A 20,138-nucleotide genomic window follows, 5' to 3' on the forward strand; every position below is an offset into this window, starting at 1 on the left:
GAAGAAAGAGAAATTAGGGAGTCGATCCCATTTACAATGGAACCAAAAACCATAAGATACCTAGGAATAAACCTAACCAAAGAGACAAAGCATCTGTATTCATGAAGCTATGAAACACTCATGAAAGAAATTGAGGAAGACACAAAGAAATGGAAAAACATTCCATGCACATGGATTGGAAGAACCAATTTTGTTAAAATATCTATGTCTATACCTAGAGTAATCTATACATTCAATGCAATCCCTATCGAAATACCATCAACTTTTTTCAGAGCTGTTAACAAATAATCCTAAAATTTGTATGGAACCAGAAAAGACCCTGAATAGCCAAAGGAATGTTGAAAAAGAAAACCAAAGCTGGTGGCATCACAGTTCTGGACTTTAAGCTCTATTACAAAGCTGTAATCATCAAGACAGTACGGTACTGGCACAAAAACAGACACACAGATCAATGGAACAGAGTACAGAGCCCAGAAATGGACCCTCAACTCTATGGTCAACTAATCTTCGACAAAGCAGGGAAGAATATCCAATGGAAAAAGACAAAAGGAGCTACCTTCAACAAATGGTGTTGGAAAAATTGGACAGCCACATGCAGAAGAATGAAACTTGACCATTTCCTTACACCACACACAAAAATAGACTCAAAATGATTGAAAGACCTAAATGTGAGAAAGGAGTCCATCAAAATCCTAAAGGAGAACACAGGCAGCAACCTCTACGACCTCAGCTGCAGCAACTTCTTCCTAGAAACATCGCCAAAGGCAAGGGAAGCAAGGGCAAAAACAAACTATTGGGACTTCATCAAGATAAAAAGCTTTTGCACAGCAAAGGAAACAGTCGACAAAATCAAAAGACAACCAACAGAATGGGAGAAGATATTTGCAAATATCTTATCAGATAATTAAGGGCTAGTATCCAAAATCTATAAAGAACTTATCAAACTCAACACCCAAAGAACAAATAATCCAATCAAGAAATGGGCAGAAGACATGAACAGACATTTCTCCAAAGAAGATATACAAAGGCCAACAGACACATGAAAAAATGCTCAACATCACTCAGCATCAGGAAAATACAAATCAAAACCATGATTGGATACCACCTCACACCAGTCAGAATAGCTAAAATAAACAAGTCAGGAAACAACAGATATTGGTGAGGATGTGGAGAAAGAGGAACCCTCTTACACTGGTGTTAGGAGAGCAAGCTGGTGCGGCCACTCTGGAAAACAGTATGGAGGTTCCTCAAAAAGTTGAAAATAGAGCTACACTATGATGTAGCAATTCACTACTAGGTATTTACCCCAAAGATAAATATGTAGTGATCTGAAGGGGCACCTGCACCCCAATGTTTATAGCAGCAATGTCCACAATAGCCAAACTATGGAAAGAGCCCAGATGTCCATCAACAGATGAATGGATAAAGAAGATGTGTTATATATATATACAATGGAATACTACTCAGCCATCAAAAAAAATAAAATCTTGCCATTTGCAACAACGTGGATGGAACTAGAGGGTATTAGGCTAAGCGAAATAAGTCAATCAGAGAAAGACAATTATCATATGATCTCACTCATATGTGGAATTTAAGAAACAAAACAGGATCATAGGGGAAGAGAGGAAAAATTAAACAAGACATAATCAGAGAGGGAGACAAACCATAAGAGACTCTTAATCATAGCAAATAAACTGAGGGTTGCTGGACAGAAGGGGGTGGGGGAATGGGGTAACTGGGTGATGGGCATTAAGGAGGGCATGTGATGTAATGAGCATTGGGTATTATATAAGACTGATGAATCACTGACATCTACCTCTGAAATTAATAATACATAATATGTTAATTAATTGAATTAAAAAAATAAAAATAAAGGATTTTATACCTCCCTGGAAAGAGCCCTCCACCCTTTCCCACATGATAGGTAGATGACAAAAACCTGATTGGGTGACAGGCGCATGGAGGGTTAATCTGATTAAAACAGAGCCAACAGGCCCCTAAAACCCCTAGACTTAGAAACTCTAGTGGCAACCCTCTAGGGTCCCCTTCATCTTCGCGAGCTTTGTACTATCACTCAGCGAAGTTTGCTGCCCACCAAAAAAACTAACCAAACAAACAAAAACAAAAACAAAATCAAGTATCTGTTTGTAGAAATTGAATTATTTGTATGGTCAATTATTCCTAAAGTTTCCAAACTCCATTTTTTTCCTGAACACATGTATTTGAGAATGTTGATTGTGCAAATCCTGACAAGGCTAACCATGGCCGATTTCATCATGAGAGCCAATGTTCATTGAAGTGAGAAGTAATTAACTGCTTTAAAAAACAAGCTCAAACTATGGGAAAATTACAACTATGGGACAAGGAATTTTTATGAACCATTTCAGAGAAAGTTGCCTACATGATGCCCCAACATTCCCAAATATTTAGTATGTATTTTGTATTCCTACAAACAAGGATGTTCTCCAGCATAAATAAAATTCAACCAAAAAATGAGGAAATTAACATTGATATACCAGTACTATCTGACCCTCCAACCTTGTTCAAGGATGTAATGTTTTTACAGCAAAAGGATTCAGTTCAGAATCACATGTTGAGCTTAGTTGTCATTTCTCTTTAATCTCTTTTCTGAGCCTCATGACCTTGACCCTTCAAAGATGACAGGCCAGTTATTTTGTGAAATTTCCCTCATATCAGGGTTTGTTATCTTCTTGGGATTAGATTCACGCTATGTATCTGGGGCAAGAATACCACAGATATGATGCTGTATTCTTCTTTGGGATGCTATCAGGTGGCATACAATCTCAATTTGTCCCCTTACTGATACTACTTATTTTGTTTAAGGTGGAATCTGCCAGGTTTCTCCACTGTCAGCTCTCTTTTTCTATTTGTAATTAATAAGTATTTTGTGGGGAGATATTTTGAGACTATGTAAACATCCTATTCCTCACCATATTTTCAATTTACTCATTCATTTATATCAGTGTGGCCTTCATGGTTTCCTATTTTATTCAATGGGTTATAATTCATTACTAAAATTACTTAGTTTGATACTCAAATTGTACCCAATTCGGCCAGTAAGAGCCCCTTCACTATGGTTCCTGCGTCCCTTCGGCATGTCCTCCCCATTCTTCAAGCACGTTTTTACTTTGGGGCACAAAAACAAATTTCAAATTCATTTTGTTCTTTCTTTGTGCCAGCCATAGAATCAGACATTTCTCCAAGGATCCCTGGTTTCTTTTAGGAAAGAATGGTATTTAGGAAGCAGTATCTGTGTGCTGTATGTGCTCAATGCAATTGAGGTGTCCCCATGTGTTCACACCGGTACTCACAGGGGTTTAGCTTCTTCTATTCCATAATTGTAACTCCTTTGTCATACAATGAGAACCCTAGCTCCCATTATCCTTAATGTAAGTGTTTATTTAATCAGAGTCCAATGTCAACGCCCTCCTCATTCACACAGGCTCTGACTCTTCACCAGCCCCCTTAGTTTTCCCCCAATCTCCCCACCATGAAGATGCCCTTCTTTCCCCACCCCAAAATCCTGCACTGGGCAGCTCCCCTCCCCAAAGCATGGACACCATAATCACACCAGTCAGGTGCAAACTCTGGGCCGCTACAGCTCCACCGATTCCATGACAGATGCCTATATTGCTCAAGTCCGTTGACCAGCTCTTGCACTGGATTTCCATCAACCTCTTTACCAGTTTATACTGCCCTAGTAAGATACTGTAATCTAAGTGGACTTTCTGGGGGCTCAGAGTCTCAGAAAGTGGGGGGGCAGGTCTAGTGGAGCCTCCTAATACGGTCTGCGGAAGACAGTCCACTCCGCTGCTGCACCTGACCTGCCCTACCGAGAGCTGTCACCCAGCCTCAGACAGAACGCAAATGTGAAGAACCAGCTGTCTACATGCGCTGGGAAGTCAGCCCTAAGGGCGTTTGCAACCTTCAAAACCCTCTCCGTTGTAAATCCTGACTTTCCCCAAGCCATCCTTTCTTAAGCTCAGCTCAAGACAGAAATTCCAGGGTATAGCTGTCATCTGCACCACTAAATGGAACCGTACTCTCTGTCCTCCGCCATGCTCCCTGCTGTCTTACTGTGAGCCATTTAGAGACTAGGGAACAGAGAAGGAAAGGCCTCTATGGACGAGTTTGCTTGACTACAGATCTAATATTTAAAATGTGGCTAAAGCTACTATGGTCTTTTGCCATTAAATGCCTGAAGGTGAAACTGAGTGAACTTAATGTATCTAGGAGAGTAATTAGAGACAATTTTAATTGCCAGATCATCCCATGTAAATTAGAAATTGTTAAAAGCAGAGTCATGCTCATAAACATTTAACATTTTATACCAATTTTTATTTTATACCTGTAATAAAAATGATTTAACCGTGTTGTCTTCTATTTGAAAGGTTTGGAAATGCCTGTGCTTGGACTATTACATTTTTGGCTCTCTGACACTTATTCAGAAGGATGTCATTTCTCAGTTTGCTTTTTCTTACAACAATAATGATATGGTTAGGAGAAAAACTTGCCACGCTCTGGGAACTTAAATAACTGTGAGAACATTCCAGTCACAGGTTTGGATTTGTTCATATGAGGTGTAAGTTTGTCATAAGTCTTTACACGTTTCTGTTTCTCAGGAATCATCTTTTATTTTGATAACAGTCACACAAGCTCCATCTCCAGAGGCTTCCAGGGAGGAGCTCTAGTCTTCCTGTTGTGTCTGAGATCTCAGCTATATAGAACATTCTAGCAACTCCAACGCGGGGCCCTGAGATCATCTAGGTGTGATTGAGAACCCAGCCAAATTATGTACTGATACTACAGGGTATTTCCCCCTTTGTTTTTTGGTTTTTTTTAAAGATTTTACTTATTTATTTGACAGAGAGAGACACAGCAAGAGAGGGAACACAAGCAGGGGGAGTGGGAGAGGGAGAAGCAGACTCCCTGCGGAGCAGGGAGCCCGATGCGGGGCTCGATCCCAGGACCCCGGGATCATGACCTGAGCCGAAGGCAGATGCTTAATGACTGAGCCACCCAGGCGCCCCTCCCTCTTTAACAAATTTTCTTTAAGTTCCTCCAATCCAGATCATTTAAATTTTTTGTTTTATTTTTGTCTATTTGTGTCAGCTGTAAAACTGTTTAACCCGGCTGGCTGTGAGGGGAAGCAAGCGCCTGGAGCTCAGCCACCAGCAATGCTGAAGTATTTTCCAGCTCCCTTAGGAACCCGCCTGACTAGAGGAAGTAAGAGAAAATGGTTCTTCATGCTTCCTCAGCTCAAGGTGGGATGCCTGCCCTCAGCCTCTGCATATCTCAACTCCAAGGGCCTTCAAGGTCCGCCTGGGTGCAGGCTCCTCCTTGAAGACACCTCTGATGACCAGAGCCGGACGCAACCCTCCCCTCTTCTGAAGAACTGCTGTCCTTCCGGTGCCTTCGGAGTGACCCTCACCAATTTGAACAAACCGTGATGACAACCCCTGTGCTTGGTGCCAACTTCTGATGTCTCTGGGTAACTCTTAAGTTCTTTGAAGGCAGGTACTGCATGGCATTCAGCTCCTGATCTCTTGCTGTGCGTCAGCAGCACATGAACAGTTGTTGAATGAAGGAAGGAGAGAATCCCGTGTTCTGGAGAGGAAAACCTACGTACAATGGAGCTATTGTGTGGGCAACTGGTCTGCGTCCTTCATATCTTAAGAGTGAGGAGCCTGAGCTAATGGAGAGGAGAATGTCTAGGCCGGCAAGGATATTCTTAGATTCTCCTGAAGTCCCTTTAGCTTGAAGATGCCCCTGAAAAATGAGAGAAGTGTTCTCTGCTTCATAGTCTGGACTCAGGACTGGGATGTGAAATGTTCGGATAAAAGCCCAAATCTTTAATGAGAAAAAAAAAAGCCACCGTTGTTTCCTGAAGACAGAACAGAACCAGGACGAGAAGCAACAGAACGACGAGAGAGGGGGGAGGGCCTCGGACGCAGCCCCGACTGGCCGACGCACTGACCTGTACAACGTCAACGACGCATGCACCCGATGAGGGGCTCGGGCCCTGCGGCTGTGCCCGGCGTCCTGGCCCTGCTCTGTGGCAGTCTGACTCACTGTGGTCACGGGGCATCTTTGTCTCTGCTCCCAATTGTGTGGAGTGGTTCTCGGGCCTCCACTTCACAGAGCCCGCTTTGGACGTTCTCCAGCGACTCTGCTCGCTGCTTACAAAGAACTGGGCTGAGAGGGCAAATTGGGACCAGAGAAGTTTTTTTGGAACTTCTTTTGGCGACAAGCCTAAAAGGCCATTAAACGTAAAAGCCATGTAATTTTTCTGCTGGGCAGAGAATGGAGTAAGGGTCTGGTTCTACTTACGAAGTAAGATTCCTGCTTTTGTGGGAGGTTTGTGGTAGAGACAACGCATTTTGTGTTTTTAGTTTAAAAATGATTTCCTCTGCTCTGCTAGGTGAATAAATAATTGTGCTCCATTATGACGGAAATAGTCATTTTGTTCACATAAGAAAGCCTCTGACATCTTGGAAACAACAGACAATAAAGCATCCGTGCTGGGTATCAGTAAGTCTTAACTTTTCCAAGTGTGTATCTTTGAGAAATGTTAAAGAATAAAGACATCTGGTAAAGGTCAAATTCATGTTCTTATTTAAGGCCTCTGTTCATTTGACATTTTGGTTGAGGAAAGACAGTTTCTCTGCTACTCGGAGAGGAAGTAAAAGTTGTCTAATGGCAGATGTAATGCCGCTGTTAAACAAAACCCCAATATTAATTTCCTCTCTGTTCTAAATCACTGGGTGTCGGTGGGACAGCTTAGTCTCTGCCAGATGAAGGAAGACAAACAGTGAAGAAAATAAAACATTTCCCTCTCCATGAAAAGACAAACACAAAAACTATACTCAGTGAAACATTTTTGACAGATGTCTTCAGTTTTGACACACATACAGAAATACGCAACCTGAAAAATGGGGTTGAAGAAAAAAGGAAACGAAATGTTGGCAGAACATCCTACAGATCTCACATTTTGTGCTGACTTGGAGGAAGAGTGTTTGACAGAGACACCCGTGAGTTTGGACAGCTTGACTTAATTGCTGCTATACAAACGGCAGTCACTTAGACTAGTTGAAGACCTTAGAGAGAAAAGTCATTGTCAAAAAGAACCTCAAATTGGTTTCTACGTCTCCTCCTCCAGCCACTGAATCGCTGGTACAGAGTTATTAAGGTGTCTGGAAGGCCTGGCCAGTTGGATTGCTATGCTGAGACACTCTCCGCTGGGCCTGCCTGGGGTCAGGTCTGGAAGTTCCGACCTCTGACGGCCTCTGGGCACAGGCCAGCATCACTCCACCTGCCCACCTACAGACACGGTCAGTCCCAGCATCCCCCACACCAAATCCTCCCCGCCTCTCCATCAGCCGGGGAGCAATCATGCTTCTGCTGAGTTTAACTCATCTTCCTCTTACAGACTGTGTTTAAGACTGGCTGGCAAAGATCAATGCCTCTCCTGCGTGCTTTAGACCAAAGAGGAAATGAGCAGAGATGTATTTAGTTTACTGCAGCTCCATCTTTGTACAACTTCGTCTTCCCCACCTTGACCCACAGCAGTTGCCTCATTTGGACCATGGCTGGCATTAGTGGATTGAATTCTATTTAAGAAAAATCACCTGCCCAACTGCCTGCTCCTTGACATGATTATTCCAGCTGAGATATTCTGTTACTCACAGGGCACTTACTGCAAAATCTTTACTCTCTTTTTATTGTATTTACTACATTTTCAAGTTGCCAGAAAAATTCTTTTATATAAGGCCATTGGTGTATCTTTTTTTAAACAAGAATGATCTAAAAATTTATTTAAATATTTATGGAAAGAGTAAAGGAGGAAATGATTGTTGCAAAAGTAATGCCTTTCAATATAATTTTCAAAAATTCGGGTTATCACAACATTTTAAGAGTATATGCTCTGCACATGTTGTTGAAAGAGGGGTTTTTTTCTTCATGAAAGAAGGGAAAAAACCAGAAAGAGTCCAGAATTCAGGGTTTTAATAAGCAAGTACTTGAAAGTTGTGAGCATCACTATGTATTGAGAGGGGAAAGGGGCAGGGAATGAAATGCTTGCCTCAGCTATAGAGAGAGGAGAATCAATGCTTTTGGAGTTTTGCCTGAAAGGGTCACCTGTACTCACTATCACTATGGAAATTGTCTTCCATCAGGGTGCGAGGATCCGGGTTGCCACCACAAAGGACACCTTTGTAGAAGATTCTTCATGTTTTATTTTATTGGGATTTCTGAGAAGCACACATTTTGATGAACTCCATATACTATTTTCTGACTATTAATCACTAAATATGTCAGGATTGATGACATGAGAGAGCCCTCCTCCTTTCCCCCAACATCTCTCTCTCTTTTAAAAATTCACAGGTAAAGTCCTCATACTGTGATAGCCCATGGCTGTTTCTGTCTTAAGAAAATGCTGGAACAGAGGTGGGAGCTGGCCTACCCAGGGTGTATTTCAAGAAGATCATGATTTCTGACCTTAGAGAAGCACTTCATAAGAGGCAGTTCTAGAAAACACATTTGGAATGCTCTCTAAGGTTTCTCTACCTCTAACATGCCCAAATTCATTGTGTAATTTATTGTTGTTTGCTATTTGGATACCCTTCACTGAATGGTGAGCAAAAGAGGCAATTTTTTATTATTCTTTTTTCAGTAAGTCAATAATAGAAAAAAATTCCTGTGCATTCTAACCTATTTGGTCTCCCACAATGCCCTTTAATTTGAAAGAAAATGAAGAATCATTATAGAAATTCACCAAAAAAAAATTTAATGCAAAATGAGCAGAGCTGTTTTGTTTCTGCTAGTGGTGCAATATTTTCTCATGGTTATGTTCTTGAAACATGAATCTGTGATAGTTTAAGAGCTGAATACATAATTTAATACTGCCCAAGGCCAGCATTAGCTAAAGCAGATGTTTGTGAAAGATGCATGTCTTTATTGGAGGGCTGAGCTGCCCTAATTCGGTCCATTTCACTCTGCCTCCCTTTCGGTGCTCTCTTCTGCAGTGACGGAGCCTGAGAATGCCCCCCTTAAAGGTACCCCAGGAGGGCTCATTACACACGACATAAAGCCGCCCAAAATGCCGAAGCTGGTTGCCTTTCAGGGTTGTTTTATGTATCCAGCTGTTGACGTGTCATTGAATCCCTGGATCTCACAATGGGAAGATTCTCAGAAGGTTACTGGTTCTCTTGATGCCTGGATCCTCTACAATATCCCAGCAGTGAGAGGAGACTTTCAGAGCCATACATTTGTTCTGTGACAACATAATCCTCACAAGGAAGCAGTTTGACGGTGGTGACCAAGAGCAGCAATTTTGGAATCCTAACTCAACTCTGTCCTCACTGTGTAACCCTGAGCTAGTTAATATAACTTCTCTGAGTCTGTTTTCTCAAGACATTTACCTTACATGGTTGTTTTGAGACTCCAATGAGATAATGCTTATAAAATCCTTACCATGGTGTCTGGAATACTGGAAGGACTGGCTAAGTGGAAGCCATAACTATAGTTTAATTTTTAGTCAATGTCCTTTTCCCTGGAATTTTCCCCCTGGATTCTAGTTGTGCCCCTGGAGCTAGCTTGCTGCACAAAGCAAACCTAACCTCTCTCCCACATATCTGTCATCCCAATATTTGAAACGTTCATCCTTTTCACCTCTTTTCCCTCCCTCCTTTGGACTCTTCATTACAATCACCCAAATTACTCTCATCTCTCTGTCCACTGTTCTCGCTCATCCCTGGGTTTTGCACAGGTTCTTTCTCTTAGCCTTGGCTTCTTTCTCCGTCACTCCCCCCCCTTTTGGCTTCATCAAATCCAATTCAAGCTTCAGGTCTCAACTAAGATGTCCCTTCTGCAATAAGCCTCCCCTGATCCCTGATATATTTCCCAGTACCAACTGCCCCTTACTTCCCCAAGCACTACTTCAGATTTGTAGGAAGAAGATATAAGGGAAAAAATCAGGCAGAGGTGGAGGAAAAGAAGCATATGCACCATTACTTGGAATTGAGCTATGCTGCAGCAACATGGAGACTGAATTAAAGTCCCTAACTGAAGATAATACTTATAATGATTCTCTATCTCTGGAGGCTGTGACTTTACCTCTCAGTAGCTAAAAGTGTTGGTCTCCACGAGGCAGTGTGGGTGTCTTCTTCATTTCTAATCTGTAGAGACTGGCAGCGTCTGGCACATAGTTTGCTGCTCACTAGGTACTTCTTAAACATGTCAGTAGACTTCTTTTCTGGGAGCTTTCACATCCCTTTTCTGATGTGCCCATCTTAACAAAACTGGGAAACCCTCATAGCTTTTTTACTGTCAACCCTCTTTGCAGAGGAATCAACTGAGAACTAAGGAGAACTGGCTCATGAGTGACAAATCAAATCCTAGATATTCACAGTCCTAGTCCAAAGGTCCCGCCATGACATGAATGTCTCTCCCTTTCCTTCCCCATTGCAGATGGACGGCTATAGACCTGTGGCTCAATAAACAAAAAGTTAAACTGAGTAAATAAATGTCTACATAGACTCTTTCTCTCGTGAAGGGAGAAAGGATTATACCCACCATCTTTATTTCACACAGAGGGTAAACACAGGAAGGCAGCTCTCTGGTATCATGAAATGATAAAAGGTCAGGTGTAGTTTGTACCAACCCAGTTTAGCCTAATTCTGGACCTTACTCAAGTATTATATGGCCACCTGAAAAACCAAAGCTTGATTTTCACACAGTATCTGATATTGGTTATACCAGCTAGTGCCAGCTATGTCCTCCTCTTAGCTGGGATGGTCCCATTATTCAGTGGGTCTTCTAGGAAACAAAAAAAGCAGGAGGCTTTTTAAAAAAACTTTTCAAAAAATTTATTTGAGAGAGAGAGAGCACATGTGTGCATGCACTCGAACAAGGAGGAGGGGGGCAGAGGGGGAGGGGCAAAGGGAGAGGGAGAGGGATAAGCAGACTCTGCACTGAGGGTGGAGCCCAATGTGGGGCTTGGTCCCACGACCTTGAGATCACAACCTGAGCCGAAATCAAGAGTCCTTCCACTCAGCTGCTCAACTGACTGAGCCACCCAGGCACCTCCCTTTTTTGTTCTGAAGACACCTTGCCCAGCCCCACTGCAATAGGTGAAGGTTTTCTTACAAAACCTGCCTTGAAATTAAGAATGGGTCTTCATCTTCCTTTGTCTTCTGGAAAGACTTGAGCCTGAGCTGATCCTGAATACTAAGTGCCTAGAATCAGCTGAAGATAATTTTGACCAGGGCCAGAGAAACAATTGTTTGTTCCTTCTTGCTCTCCCATCTCTGGGCTTTCCCTCAGATGTATTAAGCCCAAGCCAGCAACACCCCTGACCAAATGACAGGCTAAAGCCCACAGTTGTCCTGTGATAGTTTTGAGATCCAACTAATAAACCATCATGAAGCTGGCGTAAGGAGAAGCTGGGAGATGGGCATAAATTGACTGCAGGCCTAGTAGGGAGACTGACTGAACTGTTGAGCCCAGACTCACCAGCCAAGAAGCCTATTTGGAGCTATGGCTATCCCAAAAGCCAACCAGGACTAATGGATGAGTCCCTTGTCCCAGCCATACCCCGTGGAGGAATGCATTTAGCCCAGCATAAAGGAAACATGGGAGGATGGAAAAGGAATCAACCTTGTTAAAGGAGAAGACACCATCATGAGCTCTGAAGGTGGTGAGAAAGCAGAGCTCACAACAGTGTGGCCCAGATGGGTTTTGAGCCTTTATCTCAGGAAGACTAAAATCAACATGTCAGAGGTGATGGTATCTGACCCCTGAGCCAGCAAGGGCAAGAAAAGAAACCATGGGATTTGGGGAGTGGAGAGGGGCAGAGACCACCATGAGACCTACTTTTTATGAGCCTTTACCAGTATGGTTTGTGAACCCCACCTGAGCATTAAAAAAAAAAAAAAATTCAAATTTACTCACCTGAGTTAGACCACAAATCAGAATACAGTTTGATTTTTAGTCATTTGTCAAGATCACATGTGCACCAATATGAAATTCTATGTAAGATACTGTGGCCACCGAACTACAGTAAGTGTAAAAGTTTAACCGATAGATCGCTTGACAATAACTTGTAGCTCGACAATGTAAAATTAAAAAACACACACACACACACAAAAAACCCTACTTAAACCAGCTACTTCTAGCTGTAAATAGTTAAAAGGATTCATGCTTGGTTTAAGTAATTCTCCTTTCACCTCAAGAAACAGCTTTGGGGCTTTGTTAGCCTACAGATGAGACAAGGGTGAGCCAAAATGAATTGGTTGAGGGAATACCACATTGTCGTAAACTAAACAAAGACAGCAAGAGACTCGCAATTGAGTTTCAGGAAAATAAGTGCTATCACTTGCAAAATACTGGGATTCTAGATGTCAAAATTTGATCTGCAAGGTTTGAGGGCTTACGGAGAAGCCTATACAGGTAAAAATATGATCTCCAGTGTGTAGCCAGGATTACACAGCTTACTGTGGAAGCTGTAACACACTCCTAGCTTCCTTTCTCCGGGAAATAATTTTACATTATGACTGTTTGTGACTAAAATGTAGTTCTATTGCATAATATCATCATCAGAGCCATCTTCCTCTGTGTCCAGGCATCTGAATTACATCCGCAATTTGCCTTCAAGCATATTACATACAATTAGGAAATCTTCTTTAGTAGCTCATTTTTTCCCAAATATGTAATTTTGGCTGAATGATATTAAGGGATTTAAAAAAAAGATATCATTACATTAACTGAAATTATTACTATTTTAATTTGCCTGCAAAGCCTTTATTTCAAGTATCATTTCTTATAACTTGTAACTCAGTGGGTATCATAATCCTGATAGAATTTTAGCTATTTGATAGCCTGAGACATTTTGGGGGAATCATTCCCAACAGAAAATCAGTTTAATGAGCACTTCTGGTGTTAACTGTGAACAGCCCTTTTCCACACTCTTAAAGTACATGACTAAACCAGGGACTCATGCCACCTTTTGTAATGTAACACCTGGTGTTCTGTTCCTTCCCCTCCTGACCCTAACAATCATCCTCCAGTAACGCCTAGCCAATTTATGGAATTGATGGACTCCAGAGAAAGTGGAGGAGCTGAGCCAGCTTCCTGAAATAGCAAGTTTTAAGATGAATTTCTGGAACAACCACTTTAAAGTGCAATACAATGAAACTTTCTCTTATAATTTTCAACCAGCTAAGCCTTTGCCAAAAGGGTATTATTTGTTGAAGAAAGTGACATCCCTGGGAATGCAGAAAGCAAATCACTGATAGAAATAAAAATATCTAACCACTTACTATATTTTCTCTTCAACTAAAACATGGTAAAAACCTGGGACACGGTGTTCTGTGAAATGTTAATCCTACATCCAGGGTGCCTGGGTGGCTCAGTCGGTTGGGTGTCCAGCTCTTGATTTGGGCTCAGGTCATGATCTTAGGGTCGTGGGATAGAGCCCTGCATCAGGCTCTCCGCTCAGCAGGGTGTCTGCTTGAGATTCTTTCTCTCCCTCTGCTCCTCACCACCCACCCCTGGCTCATTCGCTGTCTCTCTCTCTCTAAAATGAAAAGATAAATCTTAAAAAAAAAAAATCATACAACCTACATATTGCAGTCTTATGGTTGAGGTAGTGCTTGGAATTTCTCCCCTCTGCTCCAAACACAGCAATAACAAAATATGCAGTCAGCATTTCATATGTATTTTACAAATTATATTATATATTAAATATGTATTATAAATTGAAAAGTATGGCTATGCTAAGAAAAACATCCTGATGGACCAGAAACAGAACTACAAAGCAGAGAGTGTGTCATGAGCCAGAGGCCTACAAAGCTTTAACACTAAAGCAGACATGGAAGTAAAGATCTGATTCTTGTGGGATAGCCTGGACAGGAGCTTCCTGTGCCAGCTGGGGACCACTGCTTTACTTCCTACATACAATCGAGGGCTAATCATGCTTTCTAACAAGTGAAACAAGCCAGAAAGAGTTCCAGTTGCTGTTCCCTGACTGTGGCAGCACTTGGACCAAGCTGCCCACTAGTCCCCTTGGCTAGCCCCGGGACAGCACCAATATCACTGTGAGACTGGACATGGAATTACCAGGTTACAACCTGGGGTCCCAGGGAGCTTCCTTGTGTCCACAAACAGGTTGACAAAGTGAGGACAGTATAAAGAGCAGGGGAAAACCCCACTCAGGATGAACCCACAAGCTAAAATGTCAAAGCTCATGAGAAAAAAGTAGCAGTGAAAAAAGCAGCCAGCAATCTTAACTATCAGCCGTATTAGTTTCTTATTGCTGCTTTAACAAATTACCCCAAACTCAGTGGCTTAAAACACCAACTTATAGTTCAAGTTTATAGTTCAGGGGGCGCCTTGGTGGCTCAGTTGTTAAGCGTCTGCCTTCGGCTCAGGTTATGATCCCAGGGTCCTGGGATCGAGCCCTGCATCGGGCTCCCTGCTCAGCCGGAAGCCTGCTTCTCCCTCTCCCACTCCCCCTGCTTGTATTCCTTCTCTCGCTATGTCTCTCTCTGTCAAATAAATAAATAAAATCCTTAAAAAAAAAATTATAGTTCAGAAGTCTGAACTGGCTCTCAGTGGGCTAAAATCTAGGTGCTAACAGGGCTGATTCCTTTCTGGGAGAATCGACTGACTACCTTGCCCCTTCCAGCTTCTAGAGGCTGCCTGTATTCGTTGGTTCATGGCTCCTCTCCATCTTTAAAGCCAGCAACAGTGAGATGAGTATTTCTCACACTGCAACACTCTTCTTCTACCTCTCCCTTCCACATTTAAGGACCCTTGTTATTACATCAGGCCCACCTGGATAATCCAGGATAATCTCTCTGTTTTAAAGTGAGCTGATTAACAACCTTAATTCTACCTGCAACTTTAATTCTCCTTTTCCATGCAATGTAACAGTCTGGATTTACTTTTGTAGCTTTCTCACATACTTCTTGAGATCATAAATTAAGACTTTTACCACATCCTATATCTTTTTATTTCAAGATCATGATATGAACTCATCCAGAGAATAGACTCCCATTAACTTTCCGGCCCAGCAGTTGTTTCTGTTAGAAAATTTTGCAGCCTATTTTCTTTAAAATCAATTTTTCAAAAATAACATATGTTGCCAGAGGATGGTGAGTCAATGACAATAATAGTTGAAGCAAAAAAATAATTTTTTAAGAAAGAAAAGTCTGAAGAAAAAGGCTCCAAGCATTAGGACATAAACATCTTTGCAGGAGGACATTATTCTGCCTACCACACCAGGACCTATTTACTCCTGACAAATGGAAGTGATAGAACAATCTGAAATGACTTTAAGAAAACTAGTGTAAGATGTCCAAAAAATTGAAGAAGGAATTACACCAATTTTTTAAAAATACGAAACTATGAAGGACTTTATGCATGGCTAACCAGTAGTAGAAAATGAGTCTATGGGTACTGGATAGATTAGGTAAACTATCTCAACCCTGTTCTAACCTCCTATTAGCATGCTTTCCTGATCGAAAAGACTAGAAAATTAAAACAAAACAAAACAAAACCTTCATTTCCCCGGCTCCTATGCAGCTAAAGAAGCCATTTAGGTTTGGCCAATCAGATGCATGCTTGTGAGACCTGTACGTGGAGCTGAGTTCAGGGGAGGGAGAAGCGGGGATGCAGGAGACCTCCATTTTCCTCTTGTGGAGTTAGTAGGCACAGTATGGCCCTGAAGAGGTTGGGCTACAATTTCTCCTCAGCAGACTGCAGCCTCGGTGGCAACTTCCTAGAGCCAACAACCACAGTGGTGGCCTCCTGATGCCTGGAAAGCTGCTAAAGTCCAAGATCTGCAGTGATCCTGGGGGTGGCAGTTGCTGCAGCAGCTTCCTGATTCAGTGCCCTTGGAAGCCAGGGTCTGCAAAATTGTCCTTGGAGTTGTTCCTGGAGGTCAGTGGAGAGCCTGCTCTTCTCAACCTTCTAATGAATATTTAAGTTCTGAATTCCCTGTAAAGCACCCTTTTTGCCTAAAATAGTGAAAACGCCTCCTATTATTTACAACAGAACCCTGACTGTTATATGCACAACATACGTTTCCCAAAACTGGGGACAGGATACTATTAATTGTGCTTTCTTCACAAGACTTAGGGTCTCAGTGATCTTTCTTCTGCCACTACAAATTTGCTACTAGGTACAGGTAAACAAGGTGTGCAGTAACTAACTTTAAATTATAAACAAGTGACTTTACAAAGTTAAAAGTATGTCACTGAACAGCTGGAAGGAGATAAAATGACTTTCTAGGGAGCACCATAATCCCATTTTTCATTTTAATAAAACAAACTTCGTGGAATTGGGTAAAATGAAAATCGACCTTAGGTAATAGATGGGGGCCACAGCAGCATTTGGCTGACAGTATTGACAAATTATCCCTTTCTAGTCCATGGATGGTATGTGTCAGGTTAGCAAGAAAGAATCCCATTTTTCTGATGACTTCTTTATTCCAAATGGGGTGTTGTAAAGGGAAAAGCTCAGGACTTATGCATTTTCAATTTTCTGTCATCAGAAAATGAGTTACACGGTCATTTGGGGAGGGCTTACTGAGCCAAGTCCCTCTTTCTCTGTGGATTGGCCAGTGCTGTCACAGGAAAGCTTCATATTCTTTCACTCAAAGAATTCTTCATGAGTGTGAGTGGATTAAGATAAGAACCTAGTCTAGAATGTCGGTTTTCTTTTTTTCAGTCCTGCTATTTAGAAAAATAATGACAGTTTCTTTGATTTGTTGAGTAGAATCAAGGTAACTGAGAGCTACCCCTAGAGAAAACGCTCCAGTCATTGCTACCATTATCATCTTTTTCCAAAGCAAATTCCGAATTTCAAAGTCTGGATTTACTTTTGTAGCTTTCTCACATACTTCTTGAGATCATAAATTAAGACTTTTACCACATCCTATATCTTTTTATCTCAAGATCATGGTATGAACTCATCCAGACAAGAGAGTCCCATTAACTTTCTGGCCTAACAATTGTTTCTTTCTTTTTTTTTTTTAAGATTTTATTTTATTTGACAGAGACACAGCGAGAGAGGGAACACAAGCAGGGGGAGTGGGAGAGGGAGAAGCAGGCCTCCCTTGGAGCAGGGAGCCCGATGCGGGGCCCAATCCCAGGACCCCGGGATCACAACCCGAGGCAGACGCTTAATGAGTGAGCCGCCCAGGCGCCCCTAGCAATTGTTTCTGTTAAGAAAATTTTGCAGGCTATTTTCTTTAAAATCAATTTTTCAAAAATAATATACGTTGCCAGAGGATGGTGAGTCAATGACAATAATAGTTGAAGCAAAAAATAATTTTTTAAGTAAGAGAGAAAATTCTGAAGAAAAAGTGTCAATTATTTCATTGAAAAATGACTTCTTGGGGCACCTGGGTGGCTTAGTCATTGAGCATCTGCTTTCAGCTCGGGTCATGATCTCAGGGTTCTGGGATCGAGCCCCGCGTCGGGCTCCCTGCGCAGCGAGAAGCCTGCTTCTCCCTCTCCCACTCCCCCTGCTTGTGTTCCCTCTCTCGCTGTCTCTCTCCCTCTGTCAAATAAATAAATTAAATCTTAAAAAAAATGACTTCTTATAGTGCAACCCAGTAGCTCTTTAGGCCAGTCATCTTTAATAAGATGCAGAGCATCCCTATCACTAGGGGCATCGTGATAGCACAGATCGTACTGTACTACGAAGGGGGCGAAGGGGTGCCTTGGGAAAGACATTGAAATACATGTGCCCTTTGAATGCCATACTGAGCTCCTTCTATTACCTCTTAAAGTGGGAAAATGGGTTTCACTGCCTTATTCTTATTTGGGATTTTGATTCAAAATGCATTCTATATCTCAAATTTGGCTAAGTATTCCGAGGACAGAAATATGCAGAAATTCTCATCTAGAAGTACTGAGTAGGGGATCAGAAGGTAAGAAAAGAATAAGTATGTCTAAGCATAGAAAATCAAAATATAGCTGAGCACCTAATTGGCCAACTGCCTTCTACCACTTCAACACTTGAATCTTCCTGGCTACTTGCACAGTATTATTAAGGTAGAATAAATCATTTGACATGACTAGGTTTTAGGAAAACATGTGAGAGTCATTCAGGCAAAAAATCAGTTTGAAATAGATGAAATTTTCCATCTGAGTGGCTTCTACCAGGAGAGAATGTTTCTAGGAGTGCAGTATTTTTAATCTTGTTTTAAAATAAATACTTTAATGTATAAATCACACAATTGTAAAGGCACTTCAATTTTATTTTCCTTTAGTTTTGAGGTTTTGGAATTGCTCTGTGCAGTTCCAAGTAAAAGCTCTTAGATAAAACTTTCATGCCGAAAACCACCATCACAAATGTGCAAGTACAACTATAAATTTATACAGCACTCAAGCTGTTTGTAGTTTGCAAAATTTGCTAATAAAATGCAGAAGTAGGGTTTCCATTTAACATTCTCGGGCACTGTAACTGCATGTATATCTTGGGTGCAGGCAAAAGATGGAAAATTCCATGCATAGAGAATCTTTTGTGGTTGTGACAGTTTGCTAATATCTTAATGAGTGAATTATGATAATTACGAAAATCTTAGCTTTACATTATTTGTTAAGAGCGTCTCTGTGTGTGTGTGAGAGAGAGAGACAGCTTTCCCAGGCAAATACAGCATTCTGATTCAGCAGCATTCAATGAGGAACATTTCATGGGCTAATAATACAAAATGGATCTTAAACTGCTGCATATTAATCAAATTCATTAAAGTACATTCATTAATTTGTGTGTATAACAGCCAAACCGGGAATGTGGAATTTGCTGATTTTGCACAAAATACGTACATTAATGAATGCTAAAACTTCAACATGAGTAATAGCTTTAACAATATTTGTATAAAGCAAAATCCTAAGTATTCTAAATACCTAATTGTTAATTATTTTCTTTTTAATAGTTCCACTTCCGTTTCATTTTGTTATTAGTTGTAAGTGGAAAAACAAATATGGAAGAAGAAAATAATTTAAAAATAAAGGGTAGCCCCAAAAGATTTTAAAGAAAAAAACAGAACACTAATATTAAATTTCCTACCTCTTCTTCCAGTCATTTAGTTTAAAAATAGGTTCAGGGCACCTTAGACATGGTCACACTTCTATGTACAAAGAAATATGACTTTGAAGCTAAATTCGGAGTCTTTCATTTCCTCTATGGGACTGGGGGCTGGGAGGGCAAGGCAAAGGAAAACACAGCATTGGAGGGTGTGTACTTAAATGTCTACAACTAATGGAAAATTTTTACATTTCTTCATGAAGTCAGGGGATTTAAGACTTGTGCTAATGCTCAATGACTAGTGTCTCTTCAGCAGCACACATCTGGAATGATACAGAGATTATTTAGCATGGTTCCTGCACTAGGATGACATGCAAATTTGTCAAGTGTTCTATATTAAAAAAATAAAAGGCAACTATGTGATGTGATGGATGTTAATTAACTTGATTGTGTGGTTATTTCAAAATGTATACATATCATTTAAATATATAAACTTTTATTTGTCAATTATCCATCAGTTTGTCATAAAATAAATCAATAACTACTTTTCTAACTTTTCTAATATTACTTTTTACCTTGAATGCTAATTGCTCTGAAGGCAAGACTCCCTTCCTTGCCCTGAATAGCATTTAGCACAGTGCCTGGCAATATTTAATATTTAATATCCATTGAAGTTTTAAAAAGGTATACAGGTGTCTTCAAGACAAGACTTCTCAGACCCCTTGACATGTTCATGTACATTGTATATGTTCATGTACATGTACACATGTCCTTGTACATGTACAAGGGAACCAGAAGCATTTTACAAACAGTTAGATAAAGAACTTTTCCCCTACCTCCTCATGACTTACAAAATACTGGACTTCTAGAGAATGCAGATGCACATCAATGTTCTTAAGCAAGTCAGTAATTGACAGATACCTCCTAATTAATAAGAAAACTCAATAGATATTGATATCTGTTAATATATATTAAATTTAAAATAACTATTATACAAAGTAAAATATGGTGGGGGTTATAAGAGTGGTGTAAACATAACATCCACAGGTTCAGAAGAGTCAGTGCAGGGAAACATTGGCAGG

The 20,138-nt window shown here is 41.0% G+C and overlaps 1 pseudogene; it reads left to right on the top strand.

Annotated features, from left to right (window-relative positions):
- The first annotated feature begins 19,357 nt into the window (after nucleotides 1-19,357).
- On the top strand, nucleotides 19,358-19,457 carry LOC115938339 (U6 spliceosomal RNA; annotated as a pseudogene).
- The last annotated feature ends 681 nt before the right edge of the window (nucleotides 19,458-20,138 follow it).

The sequence above is a fragment of the Leptonychotes weddellii genome, chromosome 6 (genome assembly GCF_054177405.1).
Source record: "Leptonychotes weddellii isolate Sample4059 chromosome 6, ASM5417740v2, whole genome shotgun sequence".
NCBI classification, from domain to species: domain Eukaryota; kingdom Metazoa; phylum Chordata; class Mammalia; order Carnivora; family Phocidae; genus Leptonychotes; species Leptonychotes weddellii.